Genomic DNA, 8,581 nt, shown 5'->3' on the forward strand with positions numbered 1-8,581 from the left:
AATTATGAAGAATTAGGCAAATGATTCTCATTCTTAGTATTCCAACAGTTTTTGAGTCGCTGACCACGAATCTAAGGTCGGAATTTTAAAATTCAAAATGGCCAATAGAACATAAAGGAAGGATTTGTTGATTATTGATATTTGTTTCTAAGAATCAGTTTCTGCACTAATGGAGGTTGTCGAGTTGATTTTTGTTACGTTGTTTTAGTACATCATTTTCATTCGTTGTGTGAATAACAAAAATAATAGATTCAAAATTCTCAGAGCTGTATACAGATGAATTTATATTTTAATTTTTCCATCAGAATCTCTTTCGATATTTTTTTTAATTTAAAAATCAAAATAGAAACAATAAAAAGTAAGCAGTAAACATTGAGAAGCTTCAATTTAAAAATAAAATAACTCCGAACATAATATGATGAAAAGGAACAAACTTATAAATATTAACAAAAAATAATTGAAGATAGGTTGTAATTAAGGAATAGTATAAATGAGAAAATGGAGAATAAAATTTAAAAACGTCAACAGCATCAACGAAGTCCACTCAAGTTTAAGAAAAAAGACTGTCTGAATTCATAAAGTTTCGTACAAATAAAATATATCTATCTAGACATTCTCTTTAAACTTATTGTGTTACCATGGTAAAGAGTTAAATAAAATTGTCAATCTTCAGTTCGTAATTACTGAGTATCAGAATCATTTGCCTAATTTTTCATAATTTCGACAGACATATTGGATCGGTCAATTTAAATTTTGAAAATCTGACTGCAGATTTGTAATCAGCGACTCGAAAACTGTTGGAATACTGAGTATCAGAATGATTTGCCTAATTTTTCATAATTTCTACCACCATATTGAATCGGCATTTTGAAAATCTGACCTCATATTCGTAATCAGCGACTCGAAAACTGTTGGAATACATAATATCAGAATGATTTGCCTAATTTTTTATAATTTAGACCGCTATATTGGATCGGCCATTTTGAATTTTGAAAATCTGACCTCAGATTCGTAATCAGCGGCGAAAATAACCTTGGAGTATTGGCTTTCATGTAAATATTTCCTTTTAATATGCATTTATAAGGATTTTTGTCGTTTGATCGTCGATATTGGATCAGCCATTTTGAATTTTGAAAGTTGCAATGCAGATTCTTATCGAGTTTAGGCCTCAGTCCCAAAATATATCTTTAGTAACATTTCTAGAATTTATTTGTGCAAATTGATTCAGTTTCAATGTTCATAACTTTTAAAAAATATGAAAAAAACCAAATATAGGCCCTTACAGCACAGACGCCATTTTGAATTTTGAAAATGCGGCAAGGGTTTCAAATTCTGTAATACTTGAAGCTTCATGCCACCAAAGTGCATTCATTTTCATTAAAAATTGACGTGGTTACAGAATTTTGACGCCTCTTACTACATTTTGCCCCACTGTGCGTCGTCCGCAAAGCCGATGATCATCGCACCTTCGGGCAGATCCATTCGCAGAAAATCATCGTAAGATACATTCCATACAAATGGACCCACCCTTGAGCCTTGAGGAGCCCCACGCTGCATCTCTTCCCTGAGAGTGCAGGTGTCTCCCTCATATATAACCCACCTGTCGCTAAGATAATTATCCATTATCCGCAACAAGTAGGGCGGCATGTTTTTCTTTTTCATCGACTCGATGAGATCTTTCCATCTTGCGGAATTGAACGCGTTGCGTATGTCAATTGCTACCAACGCGCAAAAGCTCTTCTTTTTTCCAGGTCCCAACTTGTTTTTTCCTGCTTTGGCTATGTCCACAACTGCCTGTATAGCATCAACTGTGGACTTGCCTTTACGGAAACCAAATTGGTGATCAGATAGACTATTCTCGCCAGTCAAGTGGCTTTGCATTCTCTGCAGAACCATATCCTCTAGAAGTTTACCTATCGTATCCAACAGGCATATAGGCCTGTACGATGAAACCTTATCTAGAGGTTTTTCACCTTTCCTTAGGAGGACTAACCTCTGTCGCTTCCAGTCGCGGAAGAACTCTCCTCTCTCAAGGTAAAGATTGAAGCATCGAAGCAGAATCTGGGGTGAAGTGTCGATTACCAACTTTAGGATCTCGTTACTTATCCCATCGATTCCAGGCGCCTTGTCTGTTTTCAATCTTTTGCCTGCTTTTTGCAGTTCACTAAGTGTGAAGAGTTCTTCCTCTTCGACTTTGCAAAAACTCCAGTCCCTTCTAAGGTATGGTTCCGCAGGAGGAAACAAAGAATTTATTATCTATCTGACCCAATCGGGATTGTCCAGGCCGGGGGTCTTTTGCCTCGTCGCTAATTTCTTAGTAAGGATTTTAAAAGCCAGACCCCATGGGTCCTTATCGACTTCCTCGATTAGGTCCTTCCAGCTACGGCGTCGCGACTTGCGGATCTCTTTCTTGAGGTTCTTTTTCGCCTCCTTGAAAGCCTCTTTCAGCAAGGGATCTCCCTTAGATTGGGTATATGTCCTTCTTGCTTTGAGGCATTCCTTCCTCAAGGAGGCTAGCTCCTCTGACCACCAGTGCAAGGATTTTCTTACGAGAATGGCGCCTTTGCGTGGCATTGACGCATTGCAAGCGGTGACTATCATGTTTCTCACTGCTCGCACCTTCCCATCTAGACTGCTCGGCCTCTTCACCCAGCCCAAATCCTCAATAAAAAGGGCTTATGCGGCTAAATAGTTTAGACGATGCGATCGTTAGATCTATAATTGATCCGATCGCACCTCGTCTAAAAGTCCATGTATTGCCTCGGTTCACAGCTAATAAGTCGTTTCTGGAGATCATTTCTCCAATACGAATTCCTCTCTTGTCGGGTCTCGTCTCACCCCACTCTGGCGACTTTGCGTTAAAATCGCCAGTGATGATGACATCCAGCCTGGATTCTGTGATGCTCGCTTCTAGGTCTTCGATATTGGCCTTGAAGTTTGTCAGAGGGTCGTTGAGTGAGAAGTAGCAGCTATACATACGTATATTAGCTACCTCTATCCACACGAACCCACTGCTCGTCTCCAGAAACTTGTCAACCCGCAATTCTGGGTTGCACAGCTTTATGGCGGCTCTTTTCGCCTTATCCTGATACCAAGGGGCGATGTCGCTTCCTTGATACTGCTCACTACAGAACAGGATATTGACTTCATTTTCCCTTGCCGTTTGCATTAGGAGCAACTGTGCATCCTTACTTGTATGCAGGTTGACCTGCAAAAATTTTATAGATTTGCCCTTTTAATCTTTTGCAGTTTTTCCCAGTAAAGCGGGCAGGCTCTCTTTCCGGACTCATAATTTGTTTCTGTCTTTCCCAGGTCCAAGCATGTAAGGCACTTCGGCTTAACGTTACAGCTCTTCGCGAGGTGTCCCTCTCCGCCGCATCTCCGACAGTTTTTACTTCTGTCGGGCCTTTGCAGAATAGGGTTCTGTGTCCGTAACCTAGGCACTTTTGGCACCTAGCTACTTCAACATGCTCGCGAATTTGAGCATTTATCCAGCCGAATTTGATTCGGCCAAGTTTAAGCAGAATGTCACTTTCTGCTTCTGCTAAGCGGATTAGAGCCACCTTAGTACTTCTAAAGCGCGTCAAAAGGTGGCACTCTATCTTCAGATCAGGTTTGCCCAGCTTATCTCTCAGAACTGAAATCACCTCAGCCTCTGTCGTGGTTTCATCCAGCTCCTTGATCTCAAGAGACCTTTTATTTACGAGAGCAGTGACCTCGCATGGCAAGGCGCCATGCAGAGCCGAGGACAGTGCTTCCGCAAACTTCAAGGTATTTCCACCCTTTTTCACAATCACAAGAACCTCCTGTTTAAAGGTTCTCCTGATTATATGAATCACGGTACCAGTGTCTTCTGGTTTAACCTTTGATTTTATCAGCGGCAAGATACCCTCAAAAGATTTTAGTTCTCTTGCCGTGATCTTTACCGCTTCCGTGGTTCTAAGCTTCAAAGGGCGTTTTGAGAGCTCTGTTTTCTCGCCTGGGGGCTTCTTTCTTGGAGCCCGTTCCCTTCTTTTTCCAACAACATTAAAGCCGTCCTTATTGTCCGCTCCTTCTTTTAAGACGGTCTTAGCATACGTCTGGCTAGGACTACTTGAGGACGCCTTTTTTTCTCCAACTAGCGACTCAGAATTAAGCGGCGTAGCATCCTTTCGCTTAATCCTCTTTTCGCTCCGAGTCACTTGTTGGGGACTCTTATCCGGGCTAATACCTTCTCTGGGCGCTTATTTACGTTCTTTCCCTTATTAGAATCTGTAGCTGCTGCACTATCAAGAGTTGCAGCAGCACTCCTCTTTTGCCTTGGTGTTCCCACAGTTGAAGTCCGTGACTCCTGATCCCTGAACGGTTCAGGGATAAAACGCAGATTCCTACAAATTGTTAAGAACGCACTATCCAAAACCGCCACGCCATCCTGGATGTCGCGACTGACGTTCTTTTGTCGCTTGAATGCCTGGTGGACGCTTTTAAAAATCCCGGGAATAGCCAGGAACTGATTTGCGACATTTGATTCGTAGCATGTCAGCTGGCTATCTATTTGGCTTCCTCCAAAATCCTTGGAGCCATCTGCACCGACTATCGGGGCTTGCACCCGATCAGAATCGGTGGTGGGATTACCCTCTTTCGAGGTACCCACTTGGAGTATTTCATTTAAAATTTTGTCCATTCCATTAATTATTTTTTTTATTTCTTTGCCCTGTGTCGAGGGACAATCGGGCCTTAACAGGGTACTACCATCTGGCCAGGATGGGCCCTGAACCGCCTCCGTTAGTTACATAAACGTTATAGCATTACCGGAGCATTGATGCGACGTCTATGATATCCAAGTACACGTAAACAAGTTCGTTCGGACGTGGAGGTCGATGTGTCTCTCCAAGATAGCAGGAAATTTTCGCAAAGGGAGTGCATCCTGGTATCTCTTTACAGAGTTTACCCTCATTATTATTATTATTATTATTATTATTATTATTATTATTTATTTATTTTGTTTTACGAGGGAAGTTGGAAATCTGCTCATTATACCAGATACCTCATGGCCCGTACCATGAGGTTAGGTGGGGATGAACTCTGAGCCACTACAAAGTGTAGCTTCAGCTAAAACAAGTTAGCCTAAGGCTCTGTCGACCCACTAAATCCAACTCCCCATTACCAGGACTCTATTTCCACTTGCGGAACTACCTAATGGCTTTACTTCGCAAGTGGAAGTCCTCTCTCTTACTCCTCTCTGTCCATTGTTAAAAAACAATCTTTCCATTAACCACCGGGGGGGAACCGCGGGAGTAGGAGGAGGAACGAGAATTAGTTCCTCCTCCCCCTCCCGCGAATCGTCCCCAGTGATCACTCCAGGTCAACTTCTTCTTCCGTCCACATCTTTTGTCTTCATTACCGAGGTAATGAAGAACTCGATGTGGCGCCAAGAGTCCGCGCTTTGGAGCAAAGTTGAGACCATGTCATCAGCAGTGAATTGAGTTTTCACCGCTTCAAACATGGCCCGCCTTAGCTCACTCCATTGCCCGCAGGAGAAGAGAGTGTGTTCCGCGTCGTCTATTTTAGCGCCGCAAAAAACACATTTCGCCTCCTCTCTGATCTTAAATCTATGAAGGTACTGACCGAAGCAGCCGTGACCAGTCATCGCTTGCGTAAGGTAATAGCCAACCTCTCCGGGCTTTCTTTATAACCAGGTGGCGAGGTGGGGAATAAGGCGGTATGTCCACCTTCCTTTGGATTCCAAATCGGATTGCCTAGACCAGGGGTTTTTTGTCTTGAAACTAATTTCTTAGTAACAATTTTAAACGCCAAACCCCATGGATCATTCTCGGTCTTCCCGATTAGGTCTTTCCAGCACTTTCGTTGGCTACTCCTTATAGCCCGCTTGAAGATTCGCCTGGCTTTATGCCAATCTTCTTGCAGCGTGAGGTCTCCCTTCGAGTGGGTATATTTCCTTCTCGCTGCATTGCACTCTCTCCTTAAGCGGGCTAATTCATCGCTCCACCAGTACAGAGCACCCTTCCTAGCTTTTGTTTGGCGCCGGCGAGGCATGGAGCAGTTGCAAGCATCCGCTATAATCTGCCTCGCCTCTCGCGCTATATCCTTTGCAGAAGTTGGCTCCTTCTGCCAGCTGGACCTCTTGATGAGGCGAGCTTCGGCCAGGGTCTTTACCAACTTCTCCCTATCTAGTTTCCTGAGGTTCCAGGAGGGTTTCTTTTTGCCCTTTTGTGGACGATTGCACCCTCCCGGCTCTTCCTCGGAGACTGAAAACTCTATGTACTGGTGGTCGCTCATGGTCACCTGATCCAATACCTTCCAATTTCTGATTTTGCGGGCCAGGCGGGGAGATGCAAATGTCAGGTCAAGAATTGACCCTAACGCTCCCCGTCTAAAAGTGAGCTCTTTTCCCCGGTTCATCACCACCAGGTCATTCGCCGAGACCATATCGGTAACCAAGATTCCTCTCCTGTCCTGACGGGTCTCTCCCCACTCTGGGGACTTACTATTGAAATCCCCCGCAATGAGGACATTCCTGCCGAAAGCTCTTATGCTTTCTTCAAGAGAGCGAATCTCGGCATCGAATTTCCTAAGGGGGTCGTTTGGGGAGAAATAGCAGCTGTAGATTCGAACACCCGCCACCTCTACCCAAACAAAGCCCTTATCTGTCTCCAAGAAATCGCTGACAGTGATGTCCGGGTTGCACACTTGTATTCCGGACCTTCCCGATGCGTCCTGGAACCAGACAGAGAATTCTGGCTTTCTACACTGCTCACTGAAGATCAGTATATCAGCCTTCCTCTGCCTTGCAGTCTGCATCAGGAGGTCCAGCGCGACTCTCCCTCTTTCGAGGTTAACCTGGAGAACCCCGAACTTTGGTTTCTAATCCTGACAGGATTCCCCAATAAACTGGGCAAGCCCTGCTTCCCGGAAGGTAGTTTGTCTCCTTGGATCCCTTGTCGGAGCAAGTCATGCAACGAGCAGAGCCCTTACACGACTTGCTTTTGTGGTCCGAACCACCACACTTCCAGCAAGCATTTCTTCTGTCCGGGCCACTGCAGCCCCGTGCCAAGTGGCCATAGCAAAGGCATCTAAAACACCGGTCTACCTCCACTCTGGCTCGGATTCTGCAGTTAACCCAGCCAATCTTTATCCGTCCGGTCTTTAGCAACGACTCCGTGTCCGCATCTGGCAGACGCAGAATCGCCATCTGCGTGCCGCCGTACCGAGCAACAAGCTGGCAAGGCACTTCCAAATCGGGCTTGCCCAGATCACTCCGTACTGCCTTTTGTACTCCTGTCACGACCACGGTCTCATCGAGGTCAATGATTTCTATTGCCCTCGTCGAGACCACGGTCTCGACCTTAGCCTGACCTTGAAGGACGGTGGTCAGCTCACCGCTGAACTTCGCAAGATCCTGCCCTTTCTTAAGAACTAAGAGAACTTTATTCTTCCTGGATCTACGGACCGACAGAATCTCGACATTGTTTTCAGCAGGATTGACCCCCGCGAACATGTCATCCATGATTTTATTATAATCTTGGCTTTCCTTTGCACATATTTTTATTGCGTCTGTCTCCCTTCTATTTCTTTTCTTTCCGGGTTTTTTTGGCTCTCCGTTTGGGTCGTCCTTAGGTTTTCCCTTCTTTTTCTTTCCCTTACCTTTCTTTTTAACCTCATTCCAGGGTTCCCCATTCTCGGTAGTAATCGTCCGAGTCTCGTCAACAGAAGCCTCTTCAGCAGTCTGTTGGGGAGACTCGGATCCCTTTCCCTTCTTCGACATCCTATCAGTGGGCGTCGTTGAGGCCCCCCTCTTCTTTCTATTTGAAGTGGGGGTCTTCTGAGAGTTTTCCTTAGGTCTTTGAACTAACCTTCTTGCCTTAGCGACAGGGGAATAAGCCTCTAGATGTTTAAGAAACTCTCCCCCCTCTTCCTTCAGGTCGTTTGCAATAGCGAAGAGGCTTTCACCATAATGGAAAGCCTCCACGGCACTATCTTTCACCGGTTTCGGGTTGTTTTTTAAAATCCCATCTTTCACTATTTTCAGAGCTTTTATCATTTCACCAGTAATTTCGCTCTGTTTCTCTATTAGTCGAAGCATGATCTTCCACCCCTCGACAAATGGCGACCCTGCTTCTTCCCTACTAGTGAAATCAGGTTTTGCTGTCGCCTTTATCTCCGGTTCACCTTGTTATTTGTTGACCAAAGAACTTGCGTAATGTTGGCCCCCTCCAAAATCCGTGGGCCTTGCGTCGACTATCAAGGCTTTCACCCGATCGGAGTCGGCGGCAGGATTACCCCCTTTCGGGGTACCTGCTTGGAGGATAATGTTGCTAGCATCACACATTTACATCTGCAAATCAAAATTTAGTTAAACGATATGGGTGTGATAATGAGCAGTGTACGTGTTTATGTGTCGTGTTATGTAAGTGGGTGTACCCATATCAGTGTGAGAAAAAAGTGTAATTATGTATATGTTGTTTGAGGAGCTTCGGAGGCCGGGATCAGCCGGATATCCCCTTACATACTTTGCGACCAGGAGAATAACGCGTTTATAGCGCATCCCACACTCATACTTAGGAAGAAGCCTCTCCGGAGG

This window comes from Leptopilina heterotoma, unplaced genomic scaffold (assembly GCF_015476425.1).
Source record: "Leptopilina heterotoma isolate Lh14 unplaced genomic scaffold, ASM1547642v1 Lhet_40, whole genome shotgun sequence".
Classification (NCBI taxonomy): domain Eukaryota; kingdom Metazoa; phylum Arthropoda; class Insecta; order Hymenoptera; family Figitidae; genus Leptopilina; species Leptopilina heterotoma.